The 21,630-nt window shown below is 36.5% G+C and overlaps 1 protein-coding gene across 2 annotated transcripts in view; it reads left to right on the forward strand.

The window, feature by feature from the left end:
* Lrpl (low density lipoprotein receptor-related protein-like protein) overlaps positions 1-21,630 on the forward strand; it is a 166,119-nt gene that overhangs the window by 56,704 nt on the left and 87,785 nt on the right.

Raw genomic sequence — 21,630 nt, forward strand, 5'->3', positions numbered from 1 at the left:
TGCAAACGTTAGTACCAAATCACAAATACTTGTGTACAAACTGGATGTTAAAAAATATTGATAAAAGATTATGTTTCTAATTTTCAATAAAATTTTTTCTAATTATTTTATTTTTTTACATTTATGATTATTCTGTGAATAAGCAGTTTATTTAAACCCCTAAATATCAAAATGTTGGATTGATTAATAAAGTAAAAACAGCGACAAGAGCAAATCGGTAGGTTTTAACGAAAAGGAAAAATCTGCGCGTTTACATAAACATTGACTAGGGAATTTCCTTGAAAGGCAGACATCGTAATGTCCACATCAAAACTCCTTTCAGCATCAGAATTATGAAGGATATAAGATATAAGGTAATTATATAAGCCCTTTGTGTTCTTTGGGTCCGTTCCACCGGGAACCACAGATAAAGATAGAGAGCGCTTTGTAACTCCTCCCAACATACGAAATTTTACGTGTTTTATAAGAAAGGGTTTTTAGGTGGCCTCTGCAAAATACGTGAACACGATTTGAAATATTCTCATCTTAGTACTGATGCACACAGTAAACTTACTAGTACCTACCGAAGAGATTTATATGTATATCCAATACTTAGTCAATAATATCAATCTAGTGAAATTTTGTTAATTTTTTCATAGGTAACAATATCCTATTGAAAGAAGACATTTCATCTACTAATACATTATTAAAATATTTGTATGTTATAGTAGATTTGGGTGAATTATCAATTAAATTGAATTCCATCCACTTATTTAAAGAAGGCTCTACACTTTAGATAAGAATCATGAAAAGATCCGCACCTTGCCCATTTCTGTTGTGAAGCATGCGTTCCTGCTTGAGGGGTGTGACAGTTTTAGTCGTGATATTTTGAGAGTTCAACCTTACCTAAAAATCTTATGGGGGCATTCGTATTCTGATGTCTATAAGTTCTGCTAATGACACCAGGCCACGAGGTCATCTGATTACCTAGCGCAATTAAATTATACCACTAACTTGGAAACATGAGTTCATAGTCTCGTATTTATTGTTATCAAACCTGAATCTATGAGGATGTTTTCGTCTATATATAGTTGCTTAGAATGATAATCTGATCGTCACGAATTGTTTTAAGCCTTGGGTCTAGTATATTTCATGGAGAAGGCCCTAAAGAGTTTTTGAGATAATACTGTCGTCTACTTTTTACTTTCACCACGTTTTCTAACGCACCATTCGACTTTGGAATGAACTCTTTTCCAATGTGTTTTCTTGGTACTATGACATGTATTTCTGGAAACAAGATTTGAGGAGTCTTATGCGGTAAGCAGCGATTTGTCGGTGTTCCTAGCAATGCTGACGTCTCTGAGCGATAGTAACCATCAGGTGGATCGTGTGGTCGTCTGCATACAATTAAAAAAAATTAAATGAGCTTAAAAATAGCAGTTTAAAATCTTTAATTATAAATATTTTTATAGGAACAATTCCAATATCAATTATTCAAGTAAATTGCTGAGGATGTCCGCTCGTTTTACTAGAAATATTCTGGATTTTTTTTTCATTATTTGTCCAAAACATTTGCTCATAATTAAAATAAAACGCATTTGTGATATAACAAGGTAAAGATCACATATTTTACTTTTAAGAAATAAATATTATGCAATAATGGATTACGCAATCAGTTCACAGAATACCTTTCTTTTATTGAAGTGAAAACTTCTTTAGAATCGTTGTGATTTCAAACCGGATGCAACGGAAAAAACGACAGGTAGAGACACAAATACAAAAGAATGAGACAGAAATATACATACTATTTAATACAGCGCTATCTGTGAGATTTTTTTAATACTAACGTGTGTATAAAAGCTCTTGTAGTGAATTTTAATTTAGGATTATACGTGAAATTAAAATATCAATTCACAGAGGGCGCTACCTTACAATTATTTACTAATGACAAAATTTTAAGACGTTTAGCATAATTGTATTTTAATTTTGGAAGGTTTCACTTCTACCACGTGTGAATTGCACACATGTATTATTTTTTTATTATTTACTTAACAGTAGACATGCAGATGAACTGGTCCACCTGTAATCATATGGCTACCGAAGTTCTTACACGGTCATCCAATTATTAGTTTTGTTGGGACATTGGTTCCAGTATTAAAATACAATGTAACGGTATTGATGATGTCACAAACTAATGAAATGAACTAATGAAACTAAGGAAATGACAACTGAAACGAAAGAATAGATACTGATGGAAGAAATTAATATATAGACGAACAAGACGATTCAGAGATGATGGATGAACACACTCGAACAGAACAACTCTACATAACGATAACGACATAACATACAACCAATAACACATACAAACAATAATTTAGCTACAAATTATTTACTAGTTTAACTATTAGTGTATATTATCTATACTAATATTATAAAGAGGAAAGATTTGATTGTTTGTTTGTATTGAATAGGCTCCGAAACTACTGAACCGATTTTAAAAATTCTTTCACTGTTTGGAAGCTACACTATTCCGGAGTGACATAGGCTATAATATTTTTGGAAAAAAATTAGAGATCCTTACTAAAACTCCGATATTGTAAACCAAGGTGTAAAAAAATACCTAAAATATTCTTTACGTCACGTGCCCTGCGAAAACTATTGATGATACACATTATTATTTACAAAAAGTGTCGGGACAGCATATGTCTAAGTATTTTAGTTATGCCGCAATAAGTGTTCTTTTATTTAAAAAAAATAAAACAACGTCAAATATCGTTAAAATTTTGGTTAAAGAACCGAGCGGAGCCGGAGCGAGCCGCTAGTTATTTATAAACAGGTATTATCCATAAACTCAGAAAAATAAAATATCTAATTACAAGAGTTTTGATCTGAAAATGGTTTGCTTGCTTCGATGCTTTTTTTTATTGGGAAAGGCTTCGGTTGAATGCTCGATAACTATATATATAGCTTATGTTTTTTTAAGTAGAGTTGGCAATCGTACAAGGTCAATTAACTGTCCGTGGCTAGCCGGCCTACCCCATTTAAACGAATAAAATAATCTCATCAAAAACGCGCAATTCAATTTTAAGGGGAGCACAATGTCTCCACAGGTTTGTATACCTAATGGCCTGAGTGAGGTAGCTAATAAGATCACTCGCTTCGTTAATTCACTTCGGCCTCAGTTCGCCAATTTGCCAAAAGGTGGTCTCAACTTTTAATGAAATAATAAACTAGGGGCCGTTTATGATTTTCGCGTTACATCGGAAGATGTAATTATGTAGTTTCCAACTGGAATTAGACGAGACGAGTGATTGAATTGAACAGCGACGAAAACTTATTTTTAAATGCAAATGCGTAAGGTCTTGGCCTTGTATTGAATTTATTAAATTTGTGAAGGTACGGTATTATATATACGGTAATATTAAACGGTAATTGACAGCAAATTAAAGCATATTAAAATTATATTAGCTTTAATGGACAGGATACAATAAAAACATAGACAATATCTATTATATATTAATACGTGAAGCAAAAACTTTGTATCCCTTTTTACGAAAATTGCGCGGACGGAGGAGTATGAAATTTTCTACACTTATAGAGAATATAGAGAAGAAGTGCACAACGCTAACATTTTTTTAAAATAATGCGTAAAAGATATATTAAATCAATAAAGAATACATTACACACACTACACACCATGTATTTGACGCACACACGCATGCATACTATTTATTGTCAAACTTTTGTTCTTGACGTCTGTGGTCAAATTGAGAATAGATTAAATATTTTTTGCCTTTATTAATATTTTTTATAGAGTAGCCTTGGCGAAATTTGTGTTTATAGAAGTATAAAATACAATCAACAATAGTGTACAAACTTACAATTCCAAATAATTATAGTCGAATTTCGACTACTGCGGGACCTCTAGTTAGCTTTAATGGACAGGTTACAATAAAAACATAGACAATGTACAACGAAATGCACACGGCTAATCGAAACTGTGTTAAGAGAGGAGCTACTCTTGAGCAAAATAATATTATAACAGTACGAAAACGCTTACCAAGATAAGCTGCTGAATTTAATGTTACTTTAAGTAGTGGACATTGTAAAAGAAAAACTCACAATTAATATTACACTCTATAGGTACCATGTTAAGTAGAAAATCGCATATTACATCGATGTTATCATACGTAAAGAGTCCCGGGGAAGATTGAAAAAAGGGTCGACCTTAATTACTGGGTTTCCAGCATGTCAATCTCGTTATTATGAAAAAGTTGAGCAAACGGGAATCACAAAAGGGTCACCCTCCAGATTTCACAGTAAACACATGGTCGACGGGCGGTAAAACGAGCCCTACGGCGAATTGAAACCACCATTATTAAGTTTTAATGACGTCTACCACAATGCCAGACCATAAACAAAGAATAATGGTCTCTGTGTCGCTCGTAATAAGATAAATAACCGCAGCGGCAATCTGCTCGAACCAACGTTGAATGCTATCTCGAGACGGCGAAATTAAATATGAGTAGAGCTGCAAATGAACTCTTGGCTGCGACAGTAAAAGAAAATGTTATTTTCTCTGCACTATTGCTTTTTTTTCGAACAAGTGGTATTGGTAAAGTACATATAATATTTTAAGGTCGTATTAATGGCGTTTAGTTTCATACGCAATTTTTTTTGGGAAACTTACACCAAAAACATTCACATAGTACATCATACATTAAAGATAGGCAAACAAAAACCAAAAAAGTTCACCGATTAACAAAACACATAGTGAACTATGTAATCATGCACTATGAACTATGAAACTATGAACCATCTATTTTACAAATCTATCTGCTTTTTGACTGGAAATGTGTGTGTAAATGTTTTGGTCTGCCATAAAGTCTATTTTCTCTTTCTTTCTTTGAACAAGAAGATTTGAACTTAATTATTCAAATATTATTGAAAAAAGGCAAAACCACTTCAACAATAAAAATACTACTACTACGAATCGGATCCAAATCACATTACCAAAAAAATCCAAAATTGTATTTCTATATTTTGCAGCTCAATCAAACAAAATATTAATTTAAATTTGTAAGAGTAAATTACCTATGTACATATAAGAGTATTTGTGTCAGCCATGTTGGGGGGGGGGGGGGGGGAGGTGTTTGCCATAATCGCCACGCTTGGCATGCGGGTTGGACACATTGCTCGTTCGCGGAACGGATGGCCGTTGGGGCCAGAAGGTTCTTGAGTGGCGACCGCGTACTGGAAGACGTAGCGTGGACCACAAGGTGGGCCGACGACATATTGAGGTTCGCGAGGATCCGCTGGATGCAGGCAGCGCAGGACCGGTCTTTGTGGCGAGGCTTGGGGATGCCTATGTCCAGCAGTGGACGTCCATGGGCTGATAGAAAAAAATATAATATAAGAGTATGTGTAATGAGAATTGCAAAATTTTAAAAGAAATATAGACGATGATGTACATATGTATGTTTGAATCCGACTGATACATCGGTGACTAGCGCTTGGGATGCGTAAAAGTATCAAAAATGGATATGGGAAGATCCGAAATGAGATGCCTAAGGCGATGGCGGTTGATATTTGCTCTTCATTGGAGTTGGGGAAGTAACTTGCGGCGGCTACGATAAGAGGATCGTCGTGCCCTGCTGTTTTCTCTGTATATTTACTTATCAGTTCTAGTTCTACGTCGTAGTAAAGATCTACATTCCTCACCTGCCATTTTTTGGGCTTCTAATCACATCAAATACAGTCAGGTCCCAGCACACACACACACATTTTTTTCCTACCTATGCTGATAGCCTTGAGAGGCTATATCAGCGTTACCCGAGCGTGTACGTGAGCTCTCGAATCTCAAACCGGAGGTGTTGCTAACACTGGCCCTAGCAAGAACGGTGCTTCGCAGAATCTACAACCGGATCGGAAACGCGACCCACTGAGAAGATCCGGCGAGAAACTCAGTGGGCTGTGTTTGTGGGTTAATTTACCCGTCGAGCCCTTTCTCGCAAGTGACGGCTTCGGCGAGGATGGTGACCGGTGCTTGGGGTACCTAAAAGTCTCGTTAATGGATCGGGAGGATCCGTAATGACGTGCACACACAGTATGTGAAATGCACAACGTCTACTCACACCAAAAACCCGATTTCTTGTAAAGAGCGGTGCAGTCTGAATTCTTCGCTACGACAGCGTGAGTTAAATTGAATCACATACTAGGCCAGTTACTGTTGGCTATTTGAACATTGAAACTCATATTCAACTGTGAAGTACTGATATAAATACCGGGAAAGCTCTACGTAGCCAGTTAATTACGAACATCAGGATGTAGCTGTGAAGTTGTGAAAAATGAAAATTCTCCTATGCATTTCGCAATGATTCGACTTGTTTTTGAATTGTTGAACGGCAGTATTGTGTATCGGGATAATTTTAGTACGAGTAGAATTTAATATTACTGCAAAAAATGTCATCAGAAACAATAGCTTAGAAGGCAGCCTCATTTGATTAATGCGTTTTTATTAATACATTTTCGTAATATGATAGCTCACTCTTAGATTATTTTAAATGCAACATATATAATAATACACTAGTTGCCGTCACTGTGTCAGAAAAAATAAAAAGCAAAATTTAAGTCATATAATTATATAAGTCTATAAGACTATGTATTATTTGGTAGGTTTTTATTATTTGGCTCGTTTACATACATAGGTATATAAGAATAAGAAGAAGAAGAAGGAAAATAAGAAGTATTATACAATTTCATTGAATCTCAAATAACGGACGACAGTGTTATAAGTAACTAGCGACCCGCCCTCGCTTCGCTTCGGAAACATTAAAACACACATGAAACCAAAACAATGTCGGCTTCTAATGGAAAAAAAATTTTTCAAATCGGGCCAGTAGTTTCGGAGCCTATTCGAAACAAACAAACAAACAAATCTTTCCTCTTTATAATATTAGTATAGATATAGATATAAACAACGAACTAAATAAAAATGTGAATTCAAATTTAACCATGCCAAATAACAAATGCTCACTTAAATTGTATGAATATACTTTTTAGCTATCTCAGCTCATTCGTGTTCAGTATTCATTCTCACATTGTTGGGAAAGCGATGAAAGACATTCCGTATAATTCTGCTCGGAAAATGATTCCCTTTGATGTTAGCAACGCGTTTAATTGTTGGAATAGTTGAGAGCTATTCTAAATTATTCTTTGTTTTGTATTTAATATGGTAAATGTTGAAACTATGTATTCATTTATTCAATTATTTTTTATTAAATCTTAAATTACGTATTAATTTGGTTAAATACTGATTATCATTAATAGGAGTCATACGACATGTGCCGCAGTTTCAGTCACGTCAAATTTGCCGTTCGGAAATAATGGAAAACAGTTGTTTATGTCTATTCCATAAACTACAGGTTCTATAGCGTTTCTATTGTGTGTGATGATAGATAAAAAACCCATTCTGGATAGGATTTACGTAAAATCCTTTTATTGTTAGCGTCTACATCGGTTCATACATATTATTGTATGTACGTACTTTCAATAGATGTATATGTGCCAAATATAAAATCTACCGGACAGATAGTTTCGGAGAATTCCAAGAATAAGTGAGTGATATATAGTTTTTAAATGTACATTAATTTAATTTGAAAGTCTGGGTCTAAGTGCTAAGTATAAGTGCTAAGTCCTTTTCTTAAAAACATTTGCTAGTTTTATTGTCCAGTAATATTTCTATTAAATTTGATATGTATTAAGCGCTTTCCACTTCCTAGGGCCACGTTATGTATGTTTGAAAGAATTACACGAAACATCGTCATTACAATCTCAACTCTAATCAAACGAATTAAGTTGATTAAATCCCGACAAAACTTTCCGAACAACAAGTAACCACCGACAAGACAAGAGTTGGGATTCTTTCATCCATACTAAGATTTTAATACGAATATGTTTGTTTGTATATTTGGTGGAAGAGCAATAGGAGAGGGCTATGCTTGGAGTTTCTCTGCGAATGAAGGTAACTGATATAGCTCGAAAGATTGCGAAATTGAAGTGGCAGTGGGCAGGACACATTGCTCGTAGAACAGATGGCAACTAGAGCCAAAAAGTTCTCGAGTGGCAATCGAGTACCGGTAAGCGTAGCTAGGCCTCCCATGAGGTGGACCGATATTCTGCTAAGACTAATGGATCCCGCGAAAATCCGATGGATGCAGGCTGCGCAAGATGGTTTATTGTGGCGAACCTTAGGAGAGGCTTATATCCAGAAATGGACGCCCGCGGGCTGAATTTTTTTTTGTTCGTAATGTTTTTACATGTTGAATAATCAAAGGACTATCATGAAACTTTGGTACGTATGAGTAATACAGAAAAGTATATAGGGTACTGATAGGCATTACTACTCTGCAAAATTCTCCTGCGAAGCAGTAATGTGTTATTTCTAAAGCCGGGACAGCCAGGACGGGGCAGGCCACACAACTGAGAGTTAGAAATCATGTCTCAACGTGGGTAGCAGTTTTGACGTTGTGGGTGTATATGGAAGTTACTTATTACCAAGTGGGCCGTGAGCTCGTTCAAGTGTTCCAATAAAAACACTGGTTACAGGGCTTCATTTGGAAAAGTTATGCTGTTCACTTCGCCAGCCATTGTAGTGTATTCTCGTGTTTCTAATTCCCGGAATTTCTGTATATATATCAGTCTACGTAATCTGTATTAGCATTAAATGACAAGACCTGTAACATAGTATATGACAAAATAATGTATGTTTTGCATGAGTAGATCAACGCGAGCGAAATCGTGTTTAAGAGCTAGTGATGATTATATAAAACACATTTATACCAAATATAGAAAAAAACCCCACTAAAATGTGAATAGAATTTCGAGAAGTTTCACATTCTCGCGTTCATTATGCGAAACTCGCATTCATACCACCACCTACTCGAGACTATAATTAGAAATATACGTGATGTCGTAGCTGAGGAAGTCTTAAAATGAAATAACGGTGACACGATCGAATCAACGACTCGTTCTGGTTGCCGATAAACTTAATTTGCGTGTGAAACAGGAATGTAACGAAGGAAGGATTGACATGATTGAAGGCGTGAAATTGTATGTGGTTATGTTACTGTTGTTGTTGTTGTTGTAGTCCCCGCTGGTACATAGGGCCCTCACAAGTTGTCTCCACTTTACCCTGTCTTGCGCTTGCTCCTTGACATCACTCCAGGTCACGTTGGCAGTCTTCATCTCACTCTCTACGGTGCGTCGCCAAGTGTGTACAGGGCGGCCAGGTCTTCTCCTGCCAAGCGGTTGCCACTCAAACGCGATTGACTCCGCTGCGCCGTAGAGTGTGAGACTGTAAGACATTAAAACAGTTTTCCTGAACGAATTAGGTATACCCAGTAATTCATTAACGTAATTGAGGAGTGGCGATTGCTTGTGAGGTGTATAACATCTGCCCACAGCAATGATGCTGGATGACGACCACGACCGCTCTGACAAGAGTGATGCGACATACGAATTCTAAGAACTAGTGGTCCCCGAGTAGTCGAAATTAACATTGACAATAAACAAAGAGTATATTATTTAAATGCATGTGTTGTGTCAAATACATGGTAGTGTGTGTAATGTTTTTTTTAAATAGATTTAATCTTTTTCTTATGTATAATTTAAAAAAATTAAGATTCTCACTTCTATATTCTGTATAAGTGTGGGAAATTTCATACTCCTCCGTCCGTGCAATTTTCGTAAAAAGGAGTACAAAGTATTTTGCTTCACGTATTAATATATAGATTAAGGTCGTGCAATAAAAAACAAAACTGCAGTAATTACATATTAACTGGTATAGTAGTATGTGATGTCCTATCGGAGTTCCAAGGACTTGTTTCGAACCCTTGAATTTCTGCTGCGAATCAATCGTGGTTTATGTCTCATGAATATGGATAATAGATAGTTTTTTTATGTACTTTACAAATTTAAACACGCATACCAGAAAACAACAACAATATAATTAATTATATTAAATATTTAATCTGGATAAATGAACAAAAAGTCCGTCCCTGTAATTACGTAAGCTCTCGTTTTCCCAAACTCAGTCTCGGAGTTCCCTTCAATTTACCTTGCGTAGGCCCCGTTTCCGATGTTGTAAACATTGATTGGCTCTGTAGTATCGCTAACAGATAATAAACAAACTTGTAACGCTCAATCGATATCTTAGCGTGAATATAGCCATGCTCTAGTTACTACGAAGATACAATGCGTTCGGACTTAGGGACTTTAAATAAGTTTTTTTTTTTTTTTTTTATTGCCTTTGTAGGCAGACGGTCATACGGCCCACCTGATGGTGAGTGGTTACCGTTGCCCATGGACTTCAGCAATGCCAGGGGCAGAGCCAAGCCGCTGCCTACCGAATAGTAATACGTCTGGGTAGAATAGCACTACCTCATTCGTCTCTTGTCGTAAAATGAGTTTAAAGGGTTGTCAGAGAATGGGCAGCGTTCTTTGAATATTATAACAGTATTGCAATCGCCAATGGGCATATACTGTTGGCAAGGCGTATTGTAACTCACTCCCAACACCCTACATATTTCTCCAATTAAGTAGCAATGTCTTTCGGTTTGAAGGGTTGGGCAGCCGTTGTACTATAAAACTGAGAAAGATGGGTGGCGTCATTTAAGTTGTTGCTTTCTATGGGCTCCGGTAACCACTTAGCACCAGATGAGCCGTGAGCTCGTTCACCATTCTAAGCAAAAAAAATACCAGATTATAATACATTTGTTGCAATAGCCGTGAATTGTTATGTAATAACTTCGACAAAGCGGCGTTACACGATAACCCTCTTATCCTAGTCCCTCCTAATTGCTTATAGGACCCAGGCGACGGGTAAACGCAAATCCACCGTCACCCGAAACATATCTTGTCGAATCCCAAGGATCCACTCTCGGTGCTTTTAGGATATTTAAGCCCCGGTCAAGGTCCTCGTCGAACTTGTCGATTAGGACGTAGAGTTCGATGAGCCACGTAACCCATAAACACAGCCCACTGTTTCTTGTCGTATTTTCTCAGTAGGTCGCGATTCTGATTCTGTGGTAGATGCTGTTAAGCACTGCTTTTGTATGGCTAGTGTGAGCAAATTCTCTCAAGTTAAGACCTTGAGCTTACCGACCCGCGCGTTACTGTAATATCCCCTTAGGTTACCAGTAAATAGGTAGGGAAAAAACGTTACGTAATAAAATCTGTTGAAAACCTATGCTCCGCTGCATTGTTCAATTTGTTGTTTAACAAAACAACTCATATACCTCCCGGTTTCGACTCCAACTTAACCATCTAGCTTTATCGTAGCGACAAAAGACGTATAGAACAGTACAGACACAAAGAAAATACTGATGATACATTTTATATTATGTTCATAATAAATAATGAAGACAAATCTCTAAACTTCAAACATTATTGTACGTTTGCTAATGCTCATGACAGCATTATCACTACATAGTATAAAACAATGTCGCTTTCTCTGTCCCTATGTATGCTTAAATCTTTAAAACTACGCAACGGATTTTGATGCGGTTTTTTTTTAATAGATAGAATATTTGAAGAGGAAGGTTTATATGTATAATAACATGCATTAAATAGTGGAGAAATTAATAATAAATAAGTAATAATTAATAATAATTAATTAATAATAAACAGTTTCCGAAGCGAAGCGAGGGCGAGTCGCTAGTTATTTATAAAAACTAAATTCTATAAGATCCCTGTCCCTAGTATTTATAATTCATTTAGAAAGTCGTGATGTCTGATTAAACGTAGTCACTGATCTATAAATGAGTTTGTTGATTCACTGGACTTAATAATCGAATTGGAAGAAGTTTAAATTTGAATTGAACAACTCTGGATGGAAAAGTTTTTTTTTTTGTTCAAGTGACTTACCCGACTTTTTTTCTTTGAGACATTAGTGAATTTACTCAATTAAAACTCTACGGTCTGCTCGGTGAACGGGGTTTTCTTCTAAATTTTCCATTCCAATAATTTATATTTGGTGTTTGGAATGATTCCGTTTTTAATTTTCTGTGATCATGTAACAATGTGGTACAATCGACAGCGGTTCGTATGTCATAGTCGAATGACATCCAGCAATCGGGAGATCGAAAGAATAAAATTAAAACATATCGTAACGTCTAAAATTAAATTGTAGTTAATCGACGACTCGCGAGTGAGGTATTCGCTCTCTTCTTCGAGAACCAGATATCGTAACGCTGATGAGATATCGAAGGGGGAATTCAATTATAGCTACACATTTTAGACCTATCCAGTTGGCTTAAGGGTCACTCTTCACTCATGTTGAGTATCGTTTCTGACTTTAGAGCCATTGGAACTGGTTGCTCATAGACACCACCAACGCTAGGTATTTTTTGTTGTTTTTATTTAGTGTTTTAAACATCTTATGAATCGACGGAAATTTTTAAGTTCAGATTAAAATCGCACTACCTTGCACAATAATATGGCTCCTACGATATAATTGTATAAGTTGCTACTTATTTTGTATTTACTTGCATATTTTTAGTATGTATGTATTTGTATTTAATCGTATGTAAGTCTATCTTATATTGTATTTATTTTTCACATGTGTATGTATATATTGTTATGTAAGTTTATTAAGATATAGCACCGTCCATGCTAGTTTGCTTATTCCTCTCTCTGCAAGGTTGCCTGGAAGAGATCGCTTTCAGCGATAAAGCCGCCAATTTATGTCACCGTCTATTATTTGTTTTATATGCTTACTCTGTACATGTGGTGTCAAATAAAGAGTTATATTATTATTATTATTATGACTAATAAGGTTCGCTGTACCTAATAATAAATATACCACATTCAAGAAACCCAGTTAGGATTTATTCTATATTGTATTGTAGGAAACCCATATGCAACAAAAATCAGATTTAAAAGAAAAATCTTTGTGATAAAAACTGGTACAAAGTCCGATCAAAATTCGACTTCGAAACCCCATGGTTCAACAGTTAACCGTACTCGTCGGACTCGACAAAGAAGTCGACGTGCAACCTAACCCATGCATCAGCCCATTGAGTTTCTCGCTGAATCTTCTCAGTGGGTCGCGATTCCGATCCGGTAGTAGATTCATTCGCGAAGCAATTGCTCTTGAGTTGTTAGGTCTTCTTCGGAGGCACTCGGGCAGTTGTTAGCAAACTCTACCCCTCCTGGCTGAGCCTTTGCTCGGCCACCTGTTCTGGTCAAACTGGAAAGGCCTCCGGGCCACCAGTAATCTTTCAATCATAAAAAAAAGTTCAACAGTCAGCCTCACTCACAACTCGACAATTATTTGAAAGTTTCAATTATATACCTTCTCCTGTATTTTATATTTTCTGTATTTTATCGCCGACTAAATCTAGCATTTCAAATCTCGATATTAAATTCCAGCGCAAGGATAATAAGTCAAAATGGATTTCGTACTAAGAGTTGGCCGCGTGCCAGTGCTGCAAGTAAAAGCTTCGTTCTTTAATACTTTCATCAGCGGGCTAATGCGGGCTTTACTATATCATCGTTTGAGTTTCAATTTTGTGATGAGACCTCTTACTGTTTGTTCTTGCATTGTGTTATAGTTGAAATCATTCATGCAGACGTGGTTTGAAGCGAATCGAACATATTTTCCAACTTCATCTTTTTTTTATTGCTTAAATGGGTGGACGAGCTTACAGCCCACCTGGTGTTAAGTGGCTACTGAAGCCCATAGACATCTACAACGTAAATGCGCCACCCATCTTGAGATATAAGTTCTAAGGTCTCAGTATAGTTACAACGGCTGCCCCACCCTTCAAACCGAAATGCATAACTGCTTCACGGCAAAAATAGGCGGGGTGGTGGTACCTACCCGTGCGAACTTACAAGCGGTCCTACCACCAATAATCACGCAAATTATAATTTTGCGGGTTTGATTTTTATTACACGACGTTATTCCTTCACCGTGGAAGTCAATCGTGAACATTTGTTAAGTACGTATTACATCAGAAAAATTGGTACCCGCTGGCGGGATTCGAACACCGGTGCATCGCTCAACACGAAAGCACCGGACGTCTTATCTTTTAGGCCACGACGATTTACACTTACGAACTTAATAAATCTACACTAATATTTCAAATGTGAATGTATGTATGTCTGTTTTGATGTATGCTATCATCGGATGCTCACGAAATTTTGCGTAAACAGCTTAAATGACACAAGGCCAGGAGCATGGCTGTACCTCTGGCATTATTGACGTCCGTGAGCACCCGTAACACTCGTTATTAAAAGGATCCGCCTACAAAAACAAAAAAAAAGCAAGTTGACACATAGGTTACCTTTTATCATGATATGACTATGCTACGTCCAATAGTGGACATGTGAGAGCTGTTAAAAAAACTCGAAGTCGTATATCTGCTGGGATAAATATAATGTCATATTGTTTATGCATGTTTATGTACATAATTTTTTTTGAGTTACAAACTTAACACGAGTGTAATCGCGGGGCAAGTAAATCTTTTTTAAATTAACATCGCAAATAACTGAAAATTTAAACACCGTTCATGGAAAACTTCTCGCGCGCTTCCTATCATATTATGAAGATGATACAGCGCTACAAACATTCCTCAGTCCCAATGATAAATACATAGTTTTAAGTTTAGCGAACGAACATGCAAAAGCATAAATGCTCAAACTAACTCGTACTTCATTTAATTTTGACAACATGTCGTTGGAGTGTCAGCTGTTTTTAACAAGCGTATTACAACTAAGAAGGCTTCCGAAACTGTAGCATGATAAAAAGGAGATAAGGGATCATCTCAAATTCCTCAGAGCACTCCCCATGGAACGTTCGGTACAAAATACAGAGGGAACCGAAGTCCCTCCGCAGACCCAGAGGTTCCAAACGATCCGTGAGAATGGGATTATCGACAATCCAAACGGCCCTCTTCTGTATGGGGTCAAATGGAAGAAACTGGTATTTGGGAGCAGTACTTTACGCGAGGCCGGACTTGTGCCTTAAAAAGCCATATTGTAGCCATATTGTACCAAATTAATACACATTTTAACTACATTTTTCCCTAAAAACTTTTAATAACAAAAATCAATATGCCAACTGGCAAAATTTAAAAATGTATTTAAAAAAAATTACTTTCACAGACAACTCAATAAAATACTGATTTTTCCCGGTGCAACATATTGCAATGCTATCACAGCGCGTTGAGCGTGAAATCGAGGCTTCAACGCCTCAGCTTGGCGCGATTGGGGTGTTTTTTCGACGCAAAAAATACACCCACGTTTTAACGATGTGACGCCGCAGCTGAAATATTACGCTTTTTTGTTATAATCGCTGAAGTTCACGGCGAACAGAGTGGTACTAAGCGACGCTACGCATCTGCTTGATTACGCTTTTAAAAGTTCAGTGCAGTGCGTCGAGAAAAGTAATATTTTTCGTAGTTTTTTTTTTTATATTTTTCATATACCTAAATGGCTACGGGTGCCATGGCTAATTTTTTCCTTCCTACTAAATTAACCCCTAATTCCTATCTTGAGCACTGTATGTTGCTGTGGTAAGACCAGTGGCATCGGTCAATTCATTGCTCTCGAGGATCAACCATTTTTTAGGTTAAAGTTAACCTATCCAGCGTTGAAGTGTCAAAATGACAGTTTCACAACGGTAATGCCGTCACTCATCTTGGAAAGTCAAGTCTATCTCTTCATTGAATGGTATAAGCGACTGTTCCAGGCTCCAAACCAGAACACATTGCATGCTTCTCGACAGAAAGGGCAATCTTTTTCTACCTCACGGTGAAGATTAAGGATCAAAGTTCTCAATTTGCGTTTTAATAGAGACATAATGATATATATTATAATATATGTATAGAAGGAAATTTATTAAGTTTTAGTGACATTAAAAACCGTGACGGGAAACTCGTGTAATTTCGTATAGGTATTTAGTTTAGAATGTAGAATCTATTAAGTAGACAATATTTTAAGAAACGTTTTTTTTTTTTTGTTGAGACGTGTGACAGTGGTCCATCGATGTATCCGAAAGGCCTCTTTTATGACCTACTTGGTGTTATAGATATTATAAGATTTGCGACAGTTTCCGCGCACAGGGCTGACCGAGAACTAACGCTTTCATTATTCTAATGCGTGAAAATATAATATAAAATAATTTGAAGTCGTCGTGGCCTAACGGATAAGACGTCCGGTGCATTCGTGTTGAGCGATGCACCGGTGTTCGAATCTCAGGCGGGTACCAATTTTTTTAATGAAATACGTACTCAACAAATGTTCACGATTGATTTCCACGGTGAAGGAATAGCATCGTGTAATAAAAATGAAACCCGCAAAATTATAATTTGCGTAATTACTGGTGTTAGGACCTCTTGTGAGTCCGCGCGGGTGGGTACCACCACTCTGCCTATTTCTGCCGTGAAGCAGTAATGCGTTTCGGTTTGAAGGGTGGGGCAGCCGTTGTAATTATATTTGTGACCTTAGAACTTATATCTCAAGGTGGGTGGCACATTTACGTTGTGGATGTTTATGGGCTCCAGTAACCACTTAACACCAGGTGGGCTGTGTGCTCATCCAGCCACCTAAGCAATAAAAAATATATATTTTAAAGCCTGTTTTTCTTAGACACGATTGAAAACGAAATTCTAAGAATTTATTGGATGAATTGTGACAACCCTGATACGCAGCTTAAAGACAGAAACATTTCCTCGAGTAAAAGGAATTTTAGAGTTTACGAGGCTCGGTCTATTATCGGCGTCAGAGATAGGCTTTATATGTCACGTTTTTTACCATTATTTTTACTGACACAAAGCTAAGTCATTATATAATAGAATGTTATTATTTTTACTGCATTGTAATAAAGCTAGGGTTTACGCTATTTCCTTTTACAAAATATAAAGTGACATTAAAAAAAAATTGGTAAAATATCGGATCATTTATTTCGAAATTATATACATTTAATGGAATGTTTTTTTCCAAACCTGTTATTTAGCACGCGGCTTTCGCCAAGTATTATATATTTATCATTTATTCGTTTAACAAATAACTAATTAAGCAATTACTTTCAAAATGTAAATAATATTCAGAAAACAACCTGTTCTTATCATGCCATTGCTATTTAATATGCAAATAGATAAGATACTAATTACTTAAATTAATTCATTACTGAAAGTGTGTCATCATCGGTAAAAACAGGCAAGGAGTCATCCGCAGAAAACCTTAGAAGCCTTTCCATAAACCCGAAGCTTTATACCTCGATTTCAGTAAAGGCTCGCTAAGAAGCTCCGTGCTATTAATGAGTGGAACTTTTTCTTTTCTCTTGAATTAGACTGATTTTTTCGAGATTTTGTTATTATGTTATTACAAAATAAATTAAAATGTTTTTTTCTTTAGTGATGGTATAAGTAGTAATGAAAGGGTCTTTAATAAATACTCTTTATTAAAAAAAAAAAATAATTAATATTTCTGTTGTGAGTTTTAATATGTCATATATGAAAATAGTAATTACACTTTTGAAATCATCCTAGCCTAAAGGGAAAGTCGCGTAGTGTACTCGGGCGAAGTAATGCGACTATGCAAGTGATCAAATCTCCAGACAGCTACCAAGTTTTTTAATGAAATACCTACTTAATTTTTAAACGCGAATAGTCCTCTATCTGATCTATATCAAACCCACAAAAATTATAATTTGCCAATTTAAGAAATAAACCTCAAGTCTCAAAATGAGTCGTGGTGTCTCTTACGGACCAGATCAGGTACCCACTTAACACCGAGTGGATCGTCAGCTTTACCACGTTTAATCTATATATATAAAAATGAATTGCTGTTCGTTAGTCTCACTAAAACTCGAGAACGGCTGGACCGATTTGGCTAATTTTGGTCTTGAATTATTTGTGGAAGTCCAGAGAAGATTTAAAAGGTAGATAAATATGAAAATGCTCGGAATTAAATAAAAATAACAATTTTCCGGACGGATTCATTTTGTTTGTTTTAAGTTTATTTTATACAAAAGCTTAGGTCTTTTATTTATCGATTGAGGCACTACGAAGTCTCCCCAGCTAGTATATACTAAAAAATTAACACACAAGCTAAGTTCTGTTATTTTGTGGCGGTAGGACTAGACACCACCATCTTACTTGAATATTATACTTCCGCGAAACAGTAATTTCAGATATTTGTAGGGCAGACGAGGTGATATAAAATCAAATTAAAACTTCGGCCACAAATCAGATAGCGTCATTTGTACTTTTTTTATTGTCCTTGTAGGCAGACGAGCATACGACCCACCTGATGGTGAGTGGTTACCGTCGCCCAGGGATCTTAGCAATCCAAAGGGCAGAGCTAAGCCGCTGTCTACCGTTAAAGTACTATCCACAAGCCTCGTTTGAAGAAGGACAAGTCATAGCGCTTTGGAAGAACCGTAGAGGGAAGCTCATTCAAAAGCCGGATGGTACGTGGCAAAAGAGATCTTTGGAAACGCACTGTGGATGAACGCAGTGGCTCTAGGTAGTATAGATGAACTCTACTCCGGTATATACTCCTTTGAAAACTATTCTTCCGCTAAACAGTTAGGCCAGATATTTGAAGGATAGCACAGCTGACAAAATCTATAAATTAATACGTGAAGCAAAAACTTTGTACCCCTTTTTACGAAAATTGCGTGTACGGAGGAGTATGAAATTTTCCACAGTTATAGAGAATATAGAGAAGGAGTGCAGAATGCTATTATTTTTTAAATTATGCATTAGTAATACCTTAAATCAATAAAAAAAAGTATTACACACACTACCATGTATTTGACATACACACACATTTTAATACTCTTTGTTTATTTTCACATAACTGTGGTTATTGCTTGAAGTCTGTGGTCAAATTGAGAATAGGATAATATTGTTTATCTTTAATATTATTTGTCTTGGTGAAATCTGTGAATAAAGAAGTATAATGGTCTTTGACAATAGAACCTTAATAATGCTCAAACTTATAATTTCAATTAATTATAGTCGAATTTCGACTACTGCGGGACCACTAGTAAAAATAAAACTTCGAACACAAGTCAGGTATATAGCATCGTTTGTTCTTTGTCTATCGTACACACAATAATTCCATATCCAATGAAAATAATTTGTAGTCAAAGAGGAACAATGTCGTGCAATATTATACCTACTAATACGTTTAGTGCTGCATAGACAGCGTTGGATACAGGTCACCGGTTCAAATCCGCGAGAGTAATCCGATTGCGCGGCGTCCACACGGAAGGATCGAAAGAACACTTTGTAGCTCGGTCCACCGCGTGTCCTGAACTAATTGAATTACAATCACTAGCACTGACCCGGCAATGTACGCCGCGCTAAACTGTTTTATGCACGCCTCCGATATACCAGGATTACGTGACGTAGGGGCCATTCGAAATCGATGTTGGCCATTTTATGTCTTCGGCTTTTATTTTTGAAAGATGGATGTTGTAATGAAAAATTAAATGAATAGTGCGTTAATTGAAAATTTTGGTATTTTAATATTTAGTTAAGTTTATCAGGAGGTATAAAATTGTGACAATTTATTAGTTAAATATTCACAATTGAAGATCGTATCGTAATGACAAAAACCAAGGAAATTGTCAAAAATGTATTCAAAATTTTTAGTGTTAGAATCAAATTTACAGGTGAAGATTTCATATTTTTTTAAACTTAACTAGTACTTTCTTGGAGAATTTATATTATTATTAGTATTATGCTACTTTAATTAGAGACTGAACTAAATACTTATAATATACATACATACATATAATAAAAACCCAGCAAAGAGTAAACAAACTTCATCACACGAACATGGCTATCGGACCCACGACCCTCGGTCCAGCGATCAGGGGCGCTAACTACAGCACCATCAAGTCAGTCAATTATTATTATAATAGTAAGTACATCAATCCCCACCGACTACAGCACCGGACAACACAGTTTGTCGTGCACGGGATGCATTTAAAATCTATTGAAATAATTCACGTTCTAGACGGAAATTGTTCACATCAAATTGAATCGCATTCAAACACTACTGTTTGTGGGTACAGTATCTACTCATACCATTCGTTATTTCATTTTATTTGATTAAGGTTTACATGATAATAACAAAAAAAAAAGTGTGTGTGTCCGCTCCGACGCACGACTGGAGTTTACTGGATATAAAAAATTAAACGAAACAATACGAGAAATAGTTCTATATTACGACAACACGATACACTACAGATTATTAACAAATTAACGAGACACAAAACAAACGACTAACAAATATATGAAAATACAATAATGAGAGAAACGCGCGATCAGTACGAGGCTTTGTGGCGGACTGCCGGCGCAGCAGCCCGGCGTCACCTGCGATAACGCGGCCGCGCGTTGGCTCCTGATTGGCGCGCGCACGCATCACGCAATCAGGAGCCAATCAGGCGCATAACGCATTTCGTGTGACATGCTAGTACGATTTTGGTCCCCATAATTTTCATACCCCGGGCCTATATATGTAAATCGATTCTAAAGGAGTAAACTCCAAAAATTAAAAAAAAATTAAAAAAGTAGCCTATGTTCATCAGGGACAATGTCGGCTTCTAATGGAAAAAGAATTTTTCAAATCGGTTCAGTAGTTTCGGAGCCGATTCGAAACAAACAAACAAACAAATCTTTCCTCTTTATAATATTAGTATAGATATCACTTGTGTCTGCCGCTCGCGTGTAAGTTCCACAGATTAAATTAAACATTAACATCTCACAATATACATTTCCCGCGCATTTGAACAACTCATATTGCAAACGGCCAGTGTTTAGAGATATTTCACTGTTAACATTTCGTATAGGTACCTACTCAATCTTAAAATTATTTGTGAATTCCACTCAAGCGGATATTTCCTATCCGAAGCTACAAAATTCTATAAATTTATTAAGTATATTATTTAAAACAATATAGAGACTTTTTATTCGTAAACCGTTTGCCAACGGGAGAATCTCGTGATAAAATATATGCGGTTTTTTTTTTCGCTAATTGTTTTCCGAATTTGGTTTCTCCACCAAACAGCTTTAAAATGAACCAATGTTCAGTAGAATTATAACTATATTTATTTATTTATTTATTTATTACACTTAAATGTAATATTTAATTACTAAATTAAATTAAACACGTAATATTTAAATGTAAGATTGACATTGGCGGACTAAATGCCTAAGGCATTCTCTACCAGTCAACCAAAGATATTGCAGAGAAAATTGTGGTAGGTGCAATGAAATTTATATTAAATTACATTACATTACATTTACAAATACATACACAAAACACATACAAGCGTTCGAATGATAAACCGTCGAAGTTGCCCAAAACACGTCATTACGGATCCTCCTAATCCATTAACGGTGCTTTTAGGCACCACAAGCACCGGTCACCGTCCTCGCCGAACCCGTCGCTTACGACGAAGGGCTCGACGAGCGAACTAACCCACAGACACAGCCCACTGAGTTTCTAGCCGGATCTTCTTAGTGGGACGCGTTTCCGATCCGGTGGTAGATTCTGTGAAGCACTGCTCTTGTTAGGGTCAGTGTTAGCAACTCTCCGGTTTGAGCCCCGTGAGCTCACCTACAA

The sequence above is a fragment of the Bombyx mori genome, chromosome 10 (assembly GCF_030269925.1).
Source record: "Bombyx mori chromosome 10, ASM3026992v2".
Classification (NCBI taxonomy): Eukaryota; Metazoa; Arthropoda; class Insecta; order Lepidoptera; family Bombycidae; genus Bombyx; species Bombyx mori.